Source organism: Muntiacus reevesi, chromosome 2 (genome assembly GCF_963930625.1).
Source record: "Muntiacus reevesi chromosome 2, mMunRee1.1, whole genome shotgun sequence".
Taxonomy (NCBI): Eukaryota; Metazoa; Chordata; class Mammalia; order Artiodactyla; family Cervidae; genus Muntiacus; species Muntiacus reevesi.
Genome location: NC_089250.1, coordinates 107,763,193 through 107,785,353, shown reverse-complemented (window position 1 = coordinate 107,785,353; position 22,161 = coordinate 107,763,193). Strand labels below are relative to the sequence as shown.

Below are 22,161 nucleotides of genomic sequence, written 5' to 3'. Positions count from 1 at the left end.
TTAATAAATTCCTATACTCCTTGTGTGTCGGGGAGTGCGGGCGATAGAGGTAGAATGCGCAGATAAAAAACTAGAGAGCGTCTCCGGGACAGCCTACCTTCGCTCCTAAGTACTGAGGGGGGCGGAGCCGAGGCCGGGGCGGGGCCCGAGGCCGGGGCGGAGTCCGGGCGGGGCGGGTTGCTTCCGGGCCTCTCCCCACCCCTTTTCCTCCGTGCTCCTCCCACACGTATTTCACCACGATCCCGAAAGGCCCAGCGGCTAGGAGAGTCACGTGAGAGTGGGTGGTGGAAGTGGAGGCTTGTCTTGGCTGTTTCTTCGTCTCTATGGTTTTCAGAGGTGGGCGGCTTTGACGGAGAAGCAACTGCAGCTCAGGCGTGGACGGGTGAGTCCTGGGACTGTGAAGGTTTGAGCACAGAGCCTTTCAGGGAGGACGAAAGGAAGGGGGATGCGAAACAGCTTTAGACACCAGACCTCTGGGGCCAGCTGATTGTCTACTCTGGGGTCAGGCGACTTCTCTAGTCGAGCGGGACAGCTGTCTCCCCCTGATGTGTCCAGACTGGGGCTTGAGACCAGCCCTTAGTCCTGCCTGCTTCGCTTCCTCAGCTTTTCTTCACTTCACCCAGTCCCTTTTGCCTGTCCCGGGAGAACTTCTACTTCCGAGTTCCCAGCTGCAGGGTTCACTTGAGCGCCGACGTCCCTCTTCTCACAGGCGACCAGGGACCATCCTTGGCATCTGGGGATGTGGCTGGAAGTCGGTGGGGAGTTTATAGTTAGGTCTCTGATGAGGGGAAGTTTTAATCACTGAAATGAAAAAGGTGGAAATATAAATGGGGGACCTGAAGAGACAAAACAAAGTACAGGTTTCCTGCACCGTTCAGTTTTTATTTTCCCAGTGTCTTACCCATTCTCTCTCAAGTTTCCTTCTCACAGTCCTATCCTGGCCCACAATACGATGTTTTGAGAATGAGCCGGACGTTATTGACTCAGTGTAAAAATGTTGGAAGAAGAGTTTAAACCGAACTATTTTTTAAGTTCCTACCTGTGTAGTATTACGGTTTCTTTATCTTCTCTTTCAGATGCCTAAAAAAAAAAAGTATTGTGGATATTTGCAAGTAGATGTAGAATAACCATTTTATAGTTAGGACTAGAGTAAAATAATTTATTCTCTTTGTTGTACTTGGAAAGACACATTTACTTTCTGTTTTATAAGTAGATGTGTCTGAATTTGGGGGCAGTTTCTTGGGTATACCTTTGTTTACCTTTATTTTATTTAGGTAAAATATTCCTTTGAGTCACAGGTGCACGTGATCTATCTAGCAGGAGAAAGGAGTGAAACAGCTTGGGGTTGATAGCTGTTGGAGAGTTTAGGTTTCATTGAACAATATGACAAATTAATAAAATGTCAGCATCTTGAGACTTAGGTGTTGGCCAGGTTGACCGTCCCATTATCTTCTTGGCGTTACTTAAGGTATTGAGCTTCTTAAATATTGTCTCATCCTAAAAACCTTTTAGAACTCACTCACTTGTTTGTGAGAACGTGGCTCTGGCTTCTGGCTGCTCTGTGTCCTTTTAGTAGCTCAGTTATGTGATAAGGACTCTTTGAGGCCCCAGGGACTGTAGCTCACCAGGCTCTTATGTCTATAGGATTTTTCAGGCAAGATTACTGGAGGGAGTTGCCATTTCCTTCTCCAGGGGATCTTCCAGACCCAGGTATCTAACCTGTGTCTCCTGCATTGCTGGCAGATTCTTTACTGCTGAACCACATAGGAAGACCTCAGTGACCTTATTGAAGGTTATAAGACATAAGTAGTGCTAACAAAAAGTAAAGATTCAGGGGTTGGTTGGGTACCTGGGGAGAAAAGGAAAATGACAGAAACTAATATGAGCAAGAGAACAAAAGAGTGTATTGCTATCTTCGTTTATAATCTAGAGAACGTTTACTATGTTGCATAGACTTTGCATTCCCAAGAGGTGACTCTTGAGACTGACTTTCCTGTGTTTAACAATGGTATGTAATTTATCCTATAATGCAGTATTATGTAAAATAATAACTGAAAGACTAATTGACCCTTCAGATTTTATATTATTCAGAAATATAGGACTGAGTAATTGACAAAGTTATTACACCTAATTTGGCCACTTTTTCCCTCTTGACCAATTTTTACAATGACTGCAACACTTGCTAAATGTTTACCAATTTTTTTCCACATGGAGTAGAGTGTTTTGTTTGACCACATCGTGCCGCATGTGGGATATTAGGTCCCCAGCCAGGGATGGAACCCGCGCCCCTTACATTGGAAGCATAGAGTCTTAACCACTGGACTGCCAGGGAAGTCCCTTGAGTATAATTTTTTAAAATATTTCCTTTAAAAGAGAACCAACTTTTTAAAAAGTTTACTCACAACTCTTTTTTTTCCCCCCACCAGAAAGGAAAATAGCTTGATTTTATGCTAAGGGAAAAAGTTGATTCTTTTTAAGTAGATTTTTACTCACTTAAGTAAATTCTGAGAAAATTACTAATGCTTTTTAAGACATTAAATTCGCTGTCTCAGAATAGTTGAGAAGAATACACAGGGTAGTATTTTTAAATATTTTATATTTCTTATTATAAAAGTAATATGTGTTTATTTTTGATAAATAGAAACATTATAAGAAATACAACACTGAAACTTGAAATCCTAATTTATCTTTTCCCATGCCAACAGGTAACTGCTACTTCCTCTTGCTTTGGGTTGGGCATCAGTGTGGAAAAGTTGAGTTTGGGGTCAGACTCTGGGAAAGATGGCATTGATAGTACTGGGCTTACATCCTACAACCTCAGAAACTCCAGAAGAGAGAAGACTTCCCTTTTTCTGATTCTAATAGAATTCTGTTACAATAGCAAACTACTCTGTGGCCTTACTTGGGTCATTGCCCATCCTAGAGACAATCTCTGTGACCAGACAGATGGAATGCCTTGGGTGTTCAGAATTGGATCTTCTTCCCACTGTGGAGTAGGATGGAGGGAGATACAGTTTAAAAGGACATGAATTAAGGGTAGGTGACGTATAGTTCCCAAAGGAAAATTGAAGTGTCATTTGCTGGAGAAGGGAGAAAGATTGCCGGACGGGTAGTAATAGCAGATGTCCACTAAAATAATTTTACATGTATTTTAAAAAATTAACTGCTTTCCTTTCCCAATATAAATTATGTTTTACAGTTTGCATGTTGATTTTTCCTTTTTAAAGTGTCTACTATTAATTTATAGAACTTGAAATTTGAACTCTTTGAGTGCACCTATTTGTACTATTATCACATGTATAAGTACCCATGCTCTGGAGTACTCAGATTTTCCAGCTTTAAATATATTGTATATTTGGCCAATTTGTTAAAATTGATTGTTGGTAAGTATTTTTTGTTGTGTGTGAACTTGATTATATAAACTGCAGTTTACAAATAGTAAATAAATGTTTTAAATATTTAAGTATATGTAGTAAATATGATTACATACTTGATTCTTTAATTATTTCATGTTCAAAAGTCTGTGTAGAAACTACTTAATTTTGAGCATTGTTTAAAAAATAAATAATAATTGTCACTAATTGCTGTTACTGAGTGTTAACTTTAAAACTATAGTTAACATTACTGTCTTGTTTTGCATCTTTATGGATTATTCTGATGATTCATTATATTTTAAGAGAAAATATAATTGATGCAACGTATTGTTTACTCCACTTTCTTGTTTTCATTTAGAAGATGTTAGTAGCTCAATTCAGTGGACATTTGAACTTTATTTGCTAACACTGGTGGCACAGGCTTTAGTTTAGGCAGGCAGGTCTCTATTCTAAAACACAACTCCATCACTTCTTGATGTTGAGCAAATTACTTAATCTCTCAGAATTTGAGTTTATTTGCAAAGGAAAATAGTAATATCTCACAGGGATTTTTTGAGGATTAATTAATATATGCCAAGTGCCTGGGATTTAGCAGGTTCTCATAAATGTGATTGTTGTGTTGTTTTTAAATTATTTATTTATTTATTTGGCTGCACCAGGTCTCAGCTGTGGCACATGGGACCTTTTTTAGTTGTGGCACATGGAATTTTAGTTGCAGCATGTGGAAACCAGTTCCCTGATCAGGGACCAAACCCAGGCCCCCTGCATCGGGATCACAGAGTCTAGGCTGCTGAAACTGAATGTGATTGTTTACAGTGACAATAACAAAAAATAATGTCTAAAAAGAATTTATTTTCCCAACTTGAGAATATTTAGCCCAGAGAGTTTAAAATATATAGATGTTGGAGGAATTAATTAGATTGTTCTTTATTCAGTTTGTCTAGATTTTAGCGAATTTTAAATTCTATGTTGCATATATAGCAATAAACTAGAAAACTTTGTTTGAGCTACACAGTTATTAGCAGACTGCCCAATTTGTAAAAATTGCTTAGGCTCATACAGCTTCATGTAAAAAAACCCCAAAAACAACCCAATTGAAAAATGAGCATACTTAAATAGACATTTCTCCAAAGAAGATGCACAGATGGCTAACAGGCACATGAAAAAATGCTCGATATCACTAAGTATTAGAGAAATGCAAATCAAAACTACAATGAGGTATCGCCTCACACCCGTCAGAATGGCCATCATTAAAAAGTTTAGGGAATTCCCTGGTGGTCCAGTGATTAGGACTCAGCTCTTTCACTGTTATGGGTCCAAGTTCAATCCCTGGTAGGGAAACTAAGATCCTGCAAACTGTGGGGCATGACAAAAAAAAAAAAATCTACAAATAATAAATACTGGAGAGGGTGTGGAGAAAAGGGAACCCTTCTACACTATTGTTGGGGATGTAAATTGATACAACCACTGGAGAGAACAACATGGAGTTTTTTTAAATAACAAAGTAGAACTACCGTATGATTCAGCAGTCCCACTCCTGAATGCATGTCCGGGGAAAACTCTTAATTCAAAAAGATGCATGCACCCCAGTGTTCATAGCAACACTATTTATATTAGCCAAGACATGGAAGCAACCTAAATGTTCACTGATAGATAAATGGATAGGAAGATGTGGGATGTGTATGTATCATGGAATATTTCTCAGCCATAAAAAAGAGTGAAATAATGCCATTTGCTGCAACATGGATGGGCCTAGAGTTTATTTTATTAGGTGAAGTAGGACAGGGAAAGACAAGTATCATATGATACCATTTGTATGTGGAATCTGAAAAAAGTGATACAGATGAACTTATTTACAAAACAGAAATAGATTCACAGACACAGATAACAAACGTATGGTTACCAAAGGGGATAGTGAGGTGGTGGGGGGAGATAAATTAGGAGTTTTGGATTAACAGATAATATATAAAATAGATAAATATCAAGGACCTATATTCAGTATCTTGTAGTAACCCATAGTGGGAAAGAATCTTAAAAAATATATTTATGTATGGCTGAATCACTTCGCTATACAATTGAAACTAACCCAACATTGTAAATCAACTATACTTAAGTTAAAAAACACATAAAAATAAAATAAAGATTGCTTAATTCAAGTATAAGTGTCAGGATGGGGAAATGTATTGAGTAAATTTTACACAAACTCTGAGCTCAGTAGAGGTCAGTAAGAGGAAGATAGCTTGTTACTTCACTAGAGAAGGGGAACTAGACTTTGAGCTCCTTTGAAAGTTCAGAGCAGAATTTATGGTTACCTTAATAGCTACAAATGGTAAAAATGGTTTGTTTTTATTTTAAAGGATAAGTTCAGGATAATACTCCTGCAAAAAAGTAATCCTTTGAGAACATGATATACTGGACACGTGCAGGTGGAAGAGATAGCGGTTTAGAATGTTACCAGAAAAACCGAAAGAGGCAACTGTAGAACTGAACCACTGTGAGAAGTGATTGACATCAAATATCATTAATATGGGGCTGGGAGTTTAAATACTGCTGCATTGGGTGGAGAGGTGTTGGCCCTGTTAATGAGAAAATAATCAGCTAGAGCTGGATTACCTTTTTTCCCCCTAAACTAGCAGAGTAATCAGTTTTGTTTTTTGCAAATTGTAAAGATTCCTCGCCAACTATAATAAATTTCAGATAGGGTTACTGAGTATGAGAAAAAGGAAACTTCATGGTAATCTTTAAGAGATACATCCTTATCATTCATGTGAGGAATACAAGTAAGGTTTGCATTTTCCTTCAAAATGATTTTAAGTTTTAAATTGGTCATTTAAAACTTAAAATGCCTATCTTAATAATCTTGCTTGTTCAGAGTCGGACAGTTATTGATGTCTATTTATAAGCTCTACTTACAGTTCAGATTTTTCTTTTTAAAGTTTGTTCATTGGGGTTATTGGACTTAAACCAGCAAGCTAAAGTTTACCTTTTAAAAAACTAAACATCTGAAAGTTGTCCACTATCCTAGTAGGATTAAGTGAGCATTCTGTAACATGGCATATGAAGGGCATTAGAATCTAGCTGTAATATAACTTTATCTCTCTACCTTCTCTTCCTCTTCCTTCTCCCATGTTCTAGTCATAGTGAACTACTTTATGTTCCCCATACGATCTGTGCCTTTTTGTGTCATTATGCCTTTGCTTGGGCTGTTTGTTGTACTGAGAATGCCTCTTCACCATCCTACCATCTTCCAGTTGGTGAGTTATTATTCATCTCCAGATTAGATAAATGAGTTGTTTTTCAATTTGTGTATCTCCCTCCACTATCAGGTAGTTATTTGCCTTGGTGGTTCCCATAATATTTATTTTAAAAAAATACTCTTCTTATTTTGTGGAGCAGTTGTATGTATTTTCCTAGAGAATGAGTGATTCTTGATGCCGTAAACAAGGCTTATTCGCCATCATCTCCTGAACACTCAACAGAATACCTACCTGTCTTACATACAAGCTCAGAACATGTTTAGTGAATAAATGAGTAATTACAATATTTTATCTGCTTTAAAAATCAGAGTAGAAGTAGGATATAATTTAATAGATTAAGTCTGCACTCTGTAACCTTTATCAGACTGATGCATTTAGAGAATTGGATATTCCTAGAAAATTCTATCTGCACATTCTGCCACACATCAATTACTTTCTTTCCTTAATATGTATCTAAGCACTGGAAAGAGAGAAATAAAACATATTCCATTCATTAAGGAGCTCACAGTCTAGTGGTGGAGACAAACAGATGACTTATAATTAAATTTTATGATAATTAAAATTAAAAATCAGTTTATTAGTTTTACTAGAGACATTTCAGATGCTCAGTAGCCACAGATAACTAGTGGCTACTGTATTGAACACTGCAGATATGAAACATTTCTTTCATTCTGACATGTTCTATTTGACAGAACTGTTGTGGAATACTATAAATACACTTAAATCTCCATTTCCTAGTTTCAGATGATAGTTCATTTTCATTTCAATCATGTGCTTTCCTTGTTCAAATAAAACTTCCTTTTAGATTTGAAATTTGTGTTTTTAAAAATGATCAAGTAGATTCTATTGTAATGTGTTTCAAATAAAGCAACACTACTAACTTTCTCAGGCCTTTAATCTATGATAGCATTTGAATTAAGTAATTTCATAATTTGATTTTCAACTTAAGGTTGATATCATTTGACTTTCTATCCTAATAATTCCTGAAATGGTAAGGATGCATAATGGTTAAGAGCAATGGCTCTGGGATCAGAGAAACCTCAGAGTTATTGAGGATCAAATAAGGCAATCAAAAGGATGATTCACATGGGGAGCTGGCAGGACAGTGGATGGGGCATGGAACACAACAGTGAGATTTTTAATCAGGCTACTGATCACAATAAACTGTGGAAAATTCTGAAAGAGATGGGAATACCAGACCACCTGACCTGCCTCTTGAGAAACCTGTATACAAGTCAAGAAGCAACAGTTAGAACTGGACGTGGAACAACAGACTGGTTCCAAATAGAAAAAGGAGTACGTCAAGGCTGTATATTGTCACCCTGCTTATTTAACTTACATGCAGAGTACATTGTGAGTCATGCTGGGCTGGAGGAAGCACAATCTGGAATCAAGATTGCTGGGAGAAATATCAATAACCTCAGATATGCAGATGACACCACCCTTATGGCAGAAAGTGAAGAGGAACTAAAGAGCCTCTTGATGAAAGTGAAAGAGGAGAGGGGAAAGTTGGCTTAAAGCTCAACTTTCAGAAAACTAAGATCATGGCATCCGGTCCCATCACTTCATGGCAAATAGATGGGGAAACAGTGGAAACAGCGGCTGACTTTATTTTTGGGGGCTCCAAAATCACTGCCGATGGTGATTGCAGCCATGAAATTCAAAGACGCTTCCTCCTTGGAAGGAAAGTTATGACCAACCTAGACAGCATATTAAAAAGCAGAGACATTACTTTGCCAACAAAGGTCCGTCTAGTCAAGGCTATGGTTTTTCCAGTGGTCATATATTGATGTGAGAGTTGGACTATAAAGAAGGCTGAGCGCTGAAGAATTGATGCTTCTGAACTATGGTGTTGGAGAAGACTCTTGAGAGTTCCTTGGACTTCAAGGAGATCCAACCAGTCCATCCTAAAGGAGTTCAGTCCTGGTTGTTCATTGGAGGGACTGATGTTGAAGCTGAAACTCCAATACCTTGGCCACCTGATGTGAAGAGTTGACTCATTGGGAAAGACCCTGATGCTGGGAAAGATTGAGGGCAGGAGGAGAAGGGGATGACAGAGGATCAGATGGTTGGATGGCATCACCAACTTGATGGACATGGGTTTGGGTGGGCTCTGGGAGTTGGTGATGGACAGGGAGGCCTGGCATGCTGTGATTCATGGGGTCACAAAGAGTTGGACACGACTGAGCTACTGAACTGAACTGAACTGAACTCAGAAGTGCACACAATTTAAAACTTTTGAATTGTTTATTTCTGGAACTTTGCATTTAATATTCTTGGATCAGTGTTGACCATGGGTAACTGAAACCACAAAGAGCCAAACTGCAAGTAAATGGGGACTTGTGTACTCAGAACAGTTTTGCCTCAGTAGTGAGGTAAATTAGCTTTAAACTAAATACTGCTCTGGCCTAGCCTAAAAAATTTAAAAGCAAGACTTGAAATAGTCAGACTCTTCCAAGTAACTTATTCATGTCCCAGAACTAAGCTCAAGAATAGGTTCAGGAATACAAAAATATCCAGCACCCAAAAATGTAAAATTCACAGTGTCTGGCATCCAATCAGAAATTACTAGGTATGCAAAGGAGCAGGAAAATATGGCTCATAATGAAAAAAATAAAAGCTGAAACAGAAGTGACATGGGTGATAGAATTAGTGGAGAGGGATGGTAAAACAGTTTTTTATAACTGTATTCCATATGCTTAAAAACTCAAAGAAAGATTGAATGTGTTAATTAGAAATGTGGAAGATACAGGTAACATCACCAACTTAATGGATATGAATTTGAGCAAACTCCAAGGGATAATGGAGGGTAGAGGAACCTGGCATGCTTCAGTCCATGGGGTCACAAAGAGTCAGACACGACTTAGCAACTGAACAAGAACAGAAGCAAAGCTATAGGTGGAAACTACAATGGCTGAGATGAAAGACAGACTTGATGTTATTAATGGCAGGTTAGACCTGGAAGAAGAAAACTTAACCCAAGGCTTATGAATTATACAAAATTATCTATGAAGAGTTCTTGCTAAAAGTACTTAATTTTACTCTGATCAAACTTTCAGGTGTAACTTCTAGTTTACAGGAAATAAAAGGACTAGAGAAATATTTAAACCACAATTCAGATATCCTGTTCTGTTAAAAATTTAGGATTGTGCTGTGATTGCATAATGTGCTGAATATACTTAATATAACCTTAAGATGGTAAATTTTGTGTCTATTTTACCACTGTTTTTAAAAATTTACTGTTTAAAAACACATTTAAAAGTATACAATTGAGAGGCATAAGGTGTATCTGCACTGTTGTGCAATTAACACCACCATTCATTTCTGGAATTTTTTTCTTCTCAAACAGAAAACTTTAATACTCATTAAAAAGTAACTCTCTACTTCCTTCCTTCCACCAATCTCTGACCTCAGCTTATTACTTTGTTTCTGCTGTAGGTTCATCATGTATGTGGAATCATAGAATATTTGCCTTTTTGTGATTGATGTGTTTCACTTAATGTAAGATTTAAAGGTTCATGCCTGTTGTAGGATGTATCAGAATTTTCTTTTTCTGATTTTTAGAATTGTGGTGAAATACATACACACAAAAATTACCATAGTAACCAGTTTTAAGTGTACAGTTTGCGCTTCCCTTGTGGCTCAGCTGGTAAAGAATCCGCCTGCAATGCAGGAGACCTGGGTTTGGTCCCTGGGTTGGGAAGATCCCCTGGAGAAGGGAAAGGCTACCCCCTCCATACCCCCTCCGGTATTCTGGGCTGAAGAATTCCATGGACTGTATAGTCCATGGGGTCACAAAGAGTCAGACATGACTGAGCAACTTTCACTTTCACTTAGTGGTATTAAGTACATTCAGGTTATTGTGAAACCGTCATCCCTTTCAGGAACTGTTTTCATCTTGTGAAAGTGAAATGCTGCATCCACTAAATAACAACTCCGATGCCTCATCCATCTAACTCCTGGCAACCCCAATTCTACTTTTAGTCCATGAGTTTGACTACTCTAGGTGGCTTATGTGGCCTCCCAGGTGGCTCATTGGTAAAGAATCCACTTGCCAATGCAGAAGAGGCAAGAGACACAAGTTTGATCCCTAGATTGGGAAGATCCCCTGGAGTAGGAAATGGCAACCCACTTCTGTATTCTTGCCTGGAAAGTCCCATGGGCATAGAAGCCTGGTGGGTTGTAGTCCATAAGGTCGCAAAGTTGGGTGTGACTGAGCAACTGAGTGTGTGCGCGCACACACACACAACTCAGATCTTTTTCTGACTGATTTATTTCAGTTAGCATAATGTCATTAAAATTCATACATGTTGTAGCATGTTTCAGGATTTCATTCCTTTTAAAGCTGAGTAATATTCCATTGTACTTTTACACCACATTTTGTTTACCTAGTCATGTTCACGAACACTTGGGTTGCTTCTACCTTTTGGCTGTTGTGAGAAATGCTGCTATGAGCATGGATGTACAAAAACCTATTCAAGTCCCTGTTTTCAGTTATTTTGGATATATATACCAGAGTGGGATTGCTGAATCATATAGTAATTCTGTTTAATTTTTTGAAGAATTGCCGTACTATTTTTTGTAGTGGCTGCACCATCTTACATTCCCATTAGTAGTGCACAAGGATACATAAATACCATTCTGCTGGATGTGGATAAATTTTATGTTATGTGTAGCTAATAAGATTAGAGTTGTGAGGGGAGAAAAAGGTTATGTGTAAAGAAACTATTTTAGATTAGAGAGACTTCAAAAAATACCAAAGGTACATCATTTTTGTGTGGATCCTTGTTTGAAAAACCAACTATATGTTTTATGGAAGTTTGAATATGTACTATTAATAGTATTGAAAGATATTAGGAAGTTGCTATTAATTTGAGTAAGTATGACAATGGTATTGTAGCTATATAGGAAAATATTAAAATATTTAGGGGTAGAGTTTTAGTGTCTGTAACTTTGAAGTGGTGGGTTTAAAAATTAACTTGATAGACATAAATAGATAGATGAAGAAAAGAGATGAAATGTTAATTGTTCAGTTTAGGTATGATGTTCATAATAGTATTCTTTGAAATTTTCTGAGTGAAAGTTTTTAAATGAGCTGCAAAGGTTTGATGTTATATTTTTATTTTCTGGAGAAGTCATTTTAAATTTGCTTTTACTTTTATAAGTAATTTACTTTAATCCTTAATACTTTTCATTTCTCTCTCCTTTTTAAAATTAGTTTCTCTTTATAATTGAGTTTATGGGCTTTGTCTTCCAGATACTGCATTCTTATTTTGTTAGTTTCCTAAGTATGCAATTAGTGTGCATTTTAAGAAGTGACTTTTGTGTTCATCCTGACCAATGGAATATGCATTCTTCATGTATACCCCAGATTTGGAAGGAGCAATTCAACTGTCAAAGCATTGGATGACTCCTATTACACATTTAACCCAGAGGTTTTAATTTCATGCTTTATAGGAACATGGCTGTTAATTCACTGACAATTTCTTTCCTAACTGCATATTTTCTTTAAGCTCAGATTAAAGTCTCTGTTCAGCTTCTAGGTTCTGTGTGTACTATATGTATTAGGATTCATGAAGTATAAATTTTTGGTTAAGAGGATAGAGGACAGAATATTGTTATTGTGGGAATCCTAGGATTCTACTGTAAGAAACATTCTAACCTGTGAGTCTGGGTGGTGATTATTTAACTTGTTTACTCAGTTTCCTGAATATGAAGGATTTCCATCTTTATTTCTATAGTCTATGGTGGGAAGAGAATTAGACAAGGAGTTACAGGATTTGGTTTGTTTCCAACTCTGCTACTAAGTATCTTTGTCATCTTGATGAAGTTGCTTGAAGTATCATCTTCTCTGGCCTGTTTCCTTTCATACTGAAAATTTGAAAATTTCTGAGGTCTGTTTTAGCTCTTAATATTCGGTTATATTGATCTTTTTTTCTTTCTTCATATTTTATCTCAGTGTTTGCAAGGGTATTGGGCCACACTGAGTACTGAATGCTCTTGATTGTGGCAGCCTGAATACTGAATCTGTTTGTCAAAATGTGAGTTCTCTTTTCTTTTAAAATAACAACAAAAGCCTTTGTCTTTTTAACCCGTCGATTGCCCTACTTTTTATGGCAACAGGAACTTCTTATTTATACTGAAAAATACATTTATGTTAATTCTTCATTTTGTATAGTAAAATAGACATGTGAAGTAAAGTAGTAGGTTATGTTGTACAAGATAGTCTTTATTTGCCCCCACTGTTACTTTACCCTTCTCCATCCTACTTTGTGCTCCAGGAAGCTGACCTTTATGGACTACACACTATGCTCCATTCGCTCTGGTATCTAGTAGAGTTTGGCTAATGACAGAGGGTGGAGAGTGAGTCTGGGTATATATGTTTTTTGGTGCCCTCTTTGTAGGTTGGTAATTATGACTGGCCCCTGAACAATGTGAGGTTAGGGACATCGATACCCACCCAACCCTAAACAGTTGAAAATCCACATAGAACTATTGAATCCCCCAAAACTTAATTACTAGAAGCCTACTGTTGACTCATGTTAGAAGGCAGAAATACTGAATAATATCTTCTGGACTGAGAAGAAACTTTGAGACCAAAAACAAAGCAGGCAGCTCCATAAAGTGCATTGATGAAGTTTATTTATAGCTGCATGACATGCTGCCTTAAGGGGTACAGGGGAATTCAAAGGACCCAAAGCTAAAAATAGAATCTGACTACTATGTTGTAATATGTATTAGAATGTCATTTCTGTTTAAGGCTGAATAATCCATTATATGTATACAACATACTTTGGGTTTCTGCTGATGAACATTTGGGCTCTTGCCACCTTTTGGCTTTTGTGAATGGTGCTGCTATGTATTCTTTTAGGTATAAGCTTAGGGTTGCAGCTGCTAGATCACATGGTACTTCTACATTTGACTTTTCCATTTTACATTCTTTCCTATTTTACATTCTTACCAAATGTGCACAAGGGTCCAATTTCTTCATATTTTCTCCAACACTTGTCATTTTCTGCTTTTTGTTTGTTTGCTTTTGTTTTTTGGTAATACCCATTTCCCTAATGACTAATAATGTTGAGCATTTTTTCGTGTGCTTTTTGACCATATGTATATCTTCCTTGGAGACATATCTGTTGAAATCCTTTGTCCATTTTTTAATTGAGTTGTTCATTTTTTTTTCTTGTTGTAATAGATAGTTTTGAGTCAAAATACAAGGCTTCTTAGAAATGGTGAAGTGATTCCATGGATTTGAAATGGTTTTTAGACTAGAAGAAAACAAGTGTCCATTTCCTTGATTAGATAGCAAGGATAGATAATAGATAAATTTATGATTAGAGCCTTACTTTGCATAAATGTTTGCTTTAAAAGGAATATATTTAGGTGTTATGTGTTTATGTGACATTCTAGTGAAATTTATGTTGCAAAGTATAGTTTTTATTTGAATTATCACTGTCAGCAGCATTCTCTTATGTTACCTTCCAAACAAACATTTTTTCATCATTTACTGCATGTTAGGTATGGTGCTCAGCATTTGGCATTTTCTCATGTAATTCTCCTCAAAGTTCTTTGCAACACCCCTGTTTTATGGAAGCACAAAGTTGCCAAAGTCAGAAACACAGGTCTTACTGACTTCAAAATAAATGGCCAGTAAGAGGTCGAGTTAGTAAGGTCTGTTATCTAAAATTAATTAACTAGATAACCCTGAGTTAGACACAACTGTCTGGGCCTCAGTTTATTAAAACAAAGCAGAACAAAACAAAATATATAATACAGATTTATATACATGTTTAGAACTTTGTGATGTTCTAATTTTGCTTTAATTAAATTCTTAAGTTTAAAACAACATTTTCAAGTAAATAAGTGAAAGTCCAAAATCACTGCAGATGGTGACTGCAGCCAAGAAATTAAAAGATGCTTGCTCCTTGGAAAAAAAAGCTCTGACACACCTAAACAGAATATTAAAAAGCAGGATCATCACTTTGCTGACAAAGGTATATATATATATATGGTTTTTCCAGTAGTTATGTACAGGTGTGAGAGTTGGACCACCACAAAGAAAGCTGAGTGCCATAGAATTGATGCTTTCGAACTATAATGCTGGCGAAGACTCCTGAGAATCTCTTGAACAGCAAGGAGATCAAATCAGTCAGTCCTAAAGGTAGTCAACCCTGAATTTTCATTGGAGGGACTGATGCTAAAACTGACGCTCCAATACTTTGGCCACCTAATTCAAAGAGCCAACTCATTGGTTAAGACTCATCATGCTGGGAAAGATTGAGGACAAGAGGAGAAAAGGGTGAGAAAGGATGAGGTGGTTGGGTAGTATCACTGACTCAATGGACACGAGTTTGAGCAAACTGAAGGAGATAGTAAAGGACAGGGAAGCCTGGCGTGCTGCAGTCCATAGGGTCGCAAAGAGTGGGACCTGACTGAACAACAGCAATTGTTTTGTTTTAATTAAATCCCAAAGTTTAAAACAACATCTTCAAGTAAATAAGTGGAAGTCTTAAAAAAAAAAAGGGTAAATAGAAATTGGAGTAAAGGTTAAAAAAAGAAAAAGAAAAGCAGCCTGTGAAATATCTAATATTACTGTCAGCCTAGCAGGTTTGTTTCTAGAGAGAACATAAATATAGACAGATTGTTATAAAAGAGTATCAATAAAGATGTCTGTTGCTGTGAATACTAAAAAATTACACTGAAGTTGTTATTTATGTAGAAAGAGACTTCCTTTGGCAGAAATGTATATTATTCTTACAGATTGGCCTGTACTGCTGATCAGTCCTTTGCTGTTGAATGAGACTCTGAGAAACATGTCATGAACTCAGAGTTCTGACATGGACAGTTGAGTTCTGACATGGAATTATTATTACATTTTAATCATGTACCTCATTTTCCATTTCTGGAAATTGAGTATAATGCAAATGGGAGAGTATTCATTGGAGCATTTTAAAATATAAAGTTCTCTGAAAATGCAAGGTGACATTCTTTTAAAATATTGATTCCTTCATTCTGTCTTCACATATCATTTCTATATCACAGTAGGATTTAGAGCTTTTAATTTAATAGTGGAAGTGAAAGTGTTAGTTGCTCAGCCCTGTCCGACTCTGTGCAACCCTGTGAACTGTAGCCCATCAGGCTCCTCTGTCCATGGAATTCTCCAGGCAAGAATGCTGAAGTGGGTTTCCATTCCCTTCTCTAGAGGATCTTCCCAATACAGGGATGAAGCCTGGGTCTCCTGGATTGCGGGCTCTTTACTGTTTGAGCCACTGGGAAGCCCATAAAATATTCTTTTTTCTATGGTATATATTGTTGTTGATCGAAAATTTATGTTTTCCTTATTTTTTAAAAAATGTACTCTTTGTGGAATCAGTCTCAGCTTTTTGTAAAGTTGGATTTAGTCAACTACTATTTTTGCTATACATTCCTATGTTACACTTTATGAGCAAAGCAAACAGACTTAACAATGAATGAATTCAATGATTAGCAAATTGTGAATGAGGTTATGGTTGTAGGTTTATATAGACCATTTAGGTTTGTTCTGTTGTATGAGTAGTTTAACTCAGTCTAATATTAGCTTTTGAATGGTTGAGTATCATTAAGAAAGAATTTTATATTGTATATTTCACATATAGCTATGGCATATAGCATATATAAAGAAAAGTACATGAAACAGATATGTACACTTTAAATAATAATTTTAAAAAGTGAATCATGTAGGTAGCATCACTCAGGCCAAGAATAACATTTCCATCACCCCAGAAGTCCCCGATATGCCCTTCCTTGATCACACATCCTGTTAATGTGTTGGCTTGTTATGATTTCACTTACTTGTTTATGGCTTAAGTGAAGTTGTTTTGATCTAAGGGTGAATTTGTTTACATTGGGGAGGCTGTGTCAAGATGATATCATCAAAATTTTTGTGCTGCTGAGTGCTTGTTGATGTGAACATATGGAGGAGTGACTAGGTCGTAATGAACATTTAAACTTTAAATACCAAGAACTTGAGAGGACTTACTGAGAATGTTCAATCTGGGCAAGGCTACTCTTTACTGATCTAAAATAGCTCTCCAAAGACGTGCTGTAGCAAGGCTGCTCTTTGCCAGCAGTGATGAAAACTGTGCAGTCATCCTGTGAAGGAGATATCTTGTCCGCCAACACTAGTGCCTTCCTTCCACTAACATCCAGCTCTAGCAACAAGGGATTTCAGTTTGCACTGGCAGCTCTTGGTTGACTAAGCTGACTCTTCTGAAAACCAACAAGGTTCACCTTGGCTTAATTTAGACTTTTATTTCTTCATCTCTTCTTTGTCTGGAAAATTAGTGTAATCATTTGAATCAATTATCCAAAGCAGTCTGCCATTGACTTGGAGTATGTTATTTCTTTTATTTACTTATAAAGAGACATTATCCTGTGTGCTGTTGGCTTGTGACATATTATCATGTAATTCCTGCAGTGAACCTGGGTTAAATAAGTTATTAGCAGAGACAGTCTCAGTCTCTGAACATAATTTGCTAAAACAATTTATCTCTTCAGGAGATAAATTATCCTCCAGAGTTTTGCTGATAATCATGATTATGTGAATCCTTAAAGACTTAGTTTTGTCTGTTTTTGAACTTTATATAGATGAAGTCTACCCATTTATATTCTTTTATGATATGCTTCTCCAATGAACATTATATTTATGAGACTTATCTTGTGTTACTTGTAAAGCATTTTGAGGGGGATATAATAAATTTTCCAAAGTTAATTTGGTAATTCCTTTTAAAAAATGTTTTATTTTGAAGTAAAAGTGTGTAAAAAATTAAGGTACACATAAATGGCTATGACATGAATCCCTGTTTATTCATTTATCTGCATTAGGAATTAGGACATGTTTATCCCTTTAACTGTTGATGGACATTTGGGTTGTTGCTAGTTTTGATTGTTATAAACACCATTGCTATGAACATTCCTGTTCGCATCTCAGAATATGGTTGAACTTTTCTACAATAAAATTTCAGGGTTAGGAACTTCCCTGGTGGTCCAGTCATTAGGAATCTGCCTTCCAGTGCAGGGGTCATGGGTTCAAGTGCTGGTCAGGGAACTAAAAACCCACATGCCATAGGGCGACTAAGCCTGTGTGCCGCAACTAGAGAAGCTCAAAGTGCTACAACTAAAGAAAGCCCACAGACCGCAACAAAGACTCAGCATAGCAAAAAAAGAAAAAAGTTGCAGGGTTAAAGGTGTTCATGTTTTCTATTTATCAAGATAATGTCAAAGTTTTCAAAAGTGATTAAGCCAATGTACAGTTCCAACATCAAGTGTGAAAGTTCCTATTGCTCCACATCTTCCCAGGTGACACTAGTGGTAAAGAACCTGCCTGCCAATGCAGGAGACGGAGGAGACACAGGTTCAGTCCCTGGGCCAGGAAGATCCCCTGGAGAAGGGCAGCTTCGTTATTTATCAACATTTGGTCAATCCTTTATCTGTAACTTTCCACTTCCACTGTCACTTGACTTTTAAATGTAAAGCTCAGATGTCATTTCATGTGGTTAATTTCTATAATTTTTGGGTGTATTTGAAAAGAATGTAATATGTAGCTGTTCAGTATTCTGTTATGTGTTCGTTACATTAAGTTGTTGATCATATTGATAAAAATATTTTATATCCATACTGGTTTTTAAAATATTTAAAACATCTTCTGATGTGTTTTTTCTTATCCTGCACAATTCTTTTTATAAGGTAATAATGTGTAGTTGTGTTATTTGAGTCTAATATATTGTGTTGCAGGGCATTGAAGATAGCTTTTTTTTTTTCAGCTTTAAATTTTTGGTTCAAAGTAATTATTTTAAGCTGTTTTGGAAGTTAACAGAAGCGTTAGGACTATATGTGATAAAGATATTATTCTTGTGATGTATTGTTATCATGCCAGTACATTGCATATTTCAGTTCTAGCTTAAAAATCTTAAAGGTTTGAGAAATACATTTTTAATTTGACAATAGCCATCCTAATAGGTGCGAAATATATCATTGTGGTGTTGATTTACATTTTCCCAATGGCTAATGATGTTGAGCATCTTTTCATGTACTTATTGGCCATCTGTGTGTCTTCTTTGGAAAAATGTCTGTTCAAATTCTTTGCCCATTTTTGAGTTCGATTACTCTTTTTTTGTTGTTCAAATGTAGGAGTTCTTTATATATTCTGAATATTAATCCTTATTTGCAAATATTTTCTCCCTCTGTGTGAGTTGTGTTTTCATTCTCTTGGTATTCTAATTTCATGCACAAAAGTTTTTTATTTTGATGAAGTCAATATATATTTTTTTCAATATATATTTTCAATATATTTTTTTCAATATATATATTTTTTTCTTTTGTTACCTTTGCTCTTAATGTTCAATCCAAGAAGCCATTGCCAAACTCAGTATTATAAAGATTTTTCCCTGTGTTTTCTTCTAAGGGTTTTGCAGCTTTAGCTCTTATGCGTAAATCTATGGTGAATTTTAAGTTAATTTCTGCATATGGTGTAAGCTAAGAGTTCATCTTCATTCTTTGGCATGTGGACATGTAGTTTTTCCACACCATTTGCTGAAAAGAGGTCATCTCTTTGTTGAATGGTCTTGGCACCCTTGCTGAAAATCAGTTGACCATATATGTGGAGGTTTATTGTTGGGCTATTTTATGCCATTAGAATATATATGTCTGTCTTTATGCCATATCATACTGTTTTGATAGCTATAGCTTTGTAGTAGGTTTTGAAATCAGAAAGTAAGGGGTCACCAACTTTGTTCATCTTGTTTTCCAAGATTGTTTAGGCTATTTGGGGTCCCTTGAGATTCCACATGAATTTTTTTTTTAAAGTTTACTTTTTTAAAAAAAAGAGCTCTTTTATGTTTAAAGCAAAATCCAGAAGAAGGTACAGAGATTTCCCATATCCCTTCTGCCCTTATGCATATTTTTCATGGTTTTCATGTGATTCTTTTCCCCCTTCTTGTTGTTCTGCATTGCTTTTGGGGAAAATATTGGGAGATAGGAATGTAGGCATTCTCTAATGACTTTAGCAACTCCTGTTTGTTGTCTTAAAATCGTATATATGCAAACCTTAACCTAATACTTTATACTTTGGTTTGTTGATAAAGATTACATTTTATATTCTGAGAGTTGACAGAAAATTCCAAGTGAATAATCAAATATTGGTTAACAGCACATTATTGGATTATCCTATAATAATTGTTTAAACAGAAATATTTTAAGTGGAATTTTTTGTTATATATGAGGATTTTGTGACTGCTGGTGTTGCCAAAAATATAGCTAAGTCACCATAAAATTTTTGAGGCTTAGGGCTTGAAATTGAAATGTATCTTAATTTTGGATAAACCAAAGATGTTTAGAGGAGGTGGAGAGTTAAAAATGGTTCTCCACAGTGCATCTTCTAGACTGCTTCTCTTCCTCTTCACTTCTACAGACCCTGTCCTTTGCTTGTACAAGTCAGTACTGTCTTGGCACTAATTTCTTTTAGAGCAGTGCTTGGCTTTCCTTACTGATAAGTAATTTTTTTTTTTTCATTCGCTAGTTTTCTATAATGGTTCTTCATCGCTTCTCGGCCTTTTGGCTAAGATCAAGTGTAGTATCTATAATGGTTCTTCAGTACATTAAAACTATTTGTTTACCATTATAACTCCATAAGTACCTAATTTCCAAGACTTGAATCAAAAGTTGGAGACATTCTTTTATGGAAATTTTAAGTATTGGAAGAAGCTTATTCATCTCAATACTTTAGCACATACTAGTGGTTTTAGAAAATTTATATTGATTACCATTATTTGTGTAGTTTCCTGGATGGTGTTTTTTGTTTTAAATAGACTTCCTTTGTTCTTTTATGTAGTTGTTCAAGGAAGGGAGATTGCTACTCTTCATTTCTTCTTCCCTCCCTCACGAGAAGTGAGTTTCAGGTTTTATAATTGCAATAAAAAAAAGTGTGTGTGTGTGTGCAGTGCAGGTGTGTGTGTGTGTAGTGCACATATGTGTGTGTGTTTTTAGAAAGTGAACTTTGGAGGTTCTTAGATGATTGAAGGAATGTTTCACAGAGTTTCAGGGAGTTGAATACTATGAGATATTGACTTGCTTTTCTGTAGCATCTTCATTTAGCAAGAATATGTACAAAAGTTCTGTGTAAAACCTAACATTTCTGTGACATAATTCTTGTGCATAGTTTTTTTTTCTTTTTTACTATTAGTGACTTCTATGACTTAAATTAACTTTACATTCCCCACATCATTAAAATAGTTCCTTCTCTGCTGTTGAAAAATACTCACTTCTCAGAACAGAATGAGCTGAAGTGTGAAGTTTCCTTATTTATACTGTCAGTAATGTCACTTTGAGGTATGAAAATGCATCTTTTCTAGACATGAATGTTAATCTCTACTGTGGTTTGGCAGTCATCCTGGTGTCTTCATTGCGGAACTTTCAATCTGATTCATTTCATCTAAAGGAAATGTATGCAGATGTTTTAAAAAATTATTTGGCGTAATTAAAATCTGACATATTACTGCATTTTTAGACGTGTCATAGTTGTACAGCAAAGATTATATTTCTGGTAGCTTCTAAGATAGTGTATTTAGCCAAGATCTTTTGTAAAGAATGCTTAGCTTTTTGCTACTCTCAGTAAATCTTCCTTGAATTCTTTCCTGAGCCCTTTCCGCTTTTCCACCTAGTGTAATTTCTTCTTTCTTTGAATCTGTTACTATGTTGTAGTAACACCTTTTCCCCTGCTTTGCATTATGGTTATTTGAATAGTTGTTTTATGTTCACTACCAAATTATAAGTTGTTTGTGGGCACACTATGTCTTGTTCATCTTTGTGTCTCCTGCAGTGTCCTCACAGTACCTTGTTCAATAAATAACTAAAGACTTAGATGAAATAATGGCAATTGGACATTTTAGATTATATGAAATTTTCTTAAGCCAATGAAGCTAGTGTAGTTTGTTATGTCATTAATAGCTAATCAGGATGACTTTCTTCTTCCAAACAGTACAAAATACCTTTACATTTTGTTTTCCTGAAAGAACTCTTAAAGCCAGAAAGAGCTTAGAAATAACCACCTGTGCTGTGCATCCCCCTGCATTATTAGACAGGATAAGGCTTTTACTGTCACATAGCAGGGTAGTAGTAGAGGTAGAAAGGGATGCTAAGTTTTCTGTATGTACTCAGGTGTAATTGAACATTAACACTTGTTATTACTGTTGGTAATAATTTCAGATTCGTTAACTGGCACTTAGGATACTTAGAAGCTAAAATATACTTCATACCCTTAGATTTGTAGTCTCTTTGGCAAGTTTGCAGGCATACATTAAAATGATTTAATAAACAAGGTACTATAATAGTGGCACAAACTGTTAATTATATAGGAATTCAGAGGAAGGAATTGAGAGTAGTAATGATTATTTTACACAACTTTTGTAAGTTATGTAAGTAAATCCCACTTGGATGAAGTGGAATTTCATTCGGGTCTAAAGAAATGCTGGTCAGAGGAATAGTACAGAAATACT

At 36.1% G+C, this 22,161-nt stretch overlaps 1 protein-coding gene and 1 pseudogene across 1 annotated transcript in view; both read left to right on the top strand.

The window, feature by feature from the left end:
* The first annotated feature begins 247 nt into the window (after window positions 1–247).
* Window positions 248–22,161, top strand: part of MICU1 (mitochondrial calcium uptake 1) — a 214,755-nt gene continuing 192,841 nt past the window's right edge. Inside the window, exon 1 of the mRNA XM_065922545.1 lies at window positions 248–382. The gene's annotated coding sequence lies outside the window, so the exon portion shown is untranslated. The remainder of the gene's footprint in view (window positions 383–22,161) is intronic.
* On the top strand, window positions 20,206–20,297 carry LOC136161938 (U2 spliceosomal RNA; annotated as a pseudogene).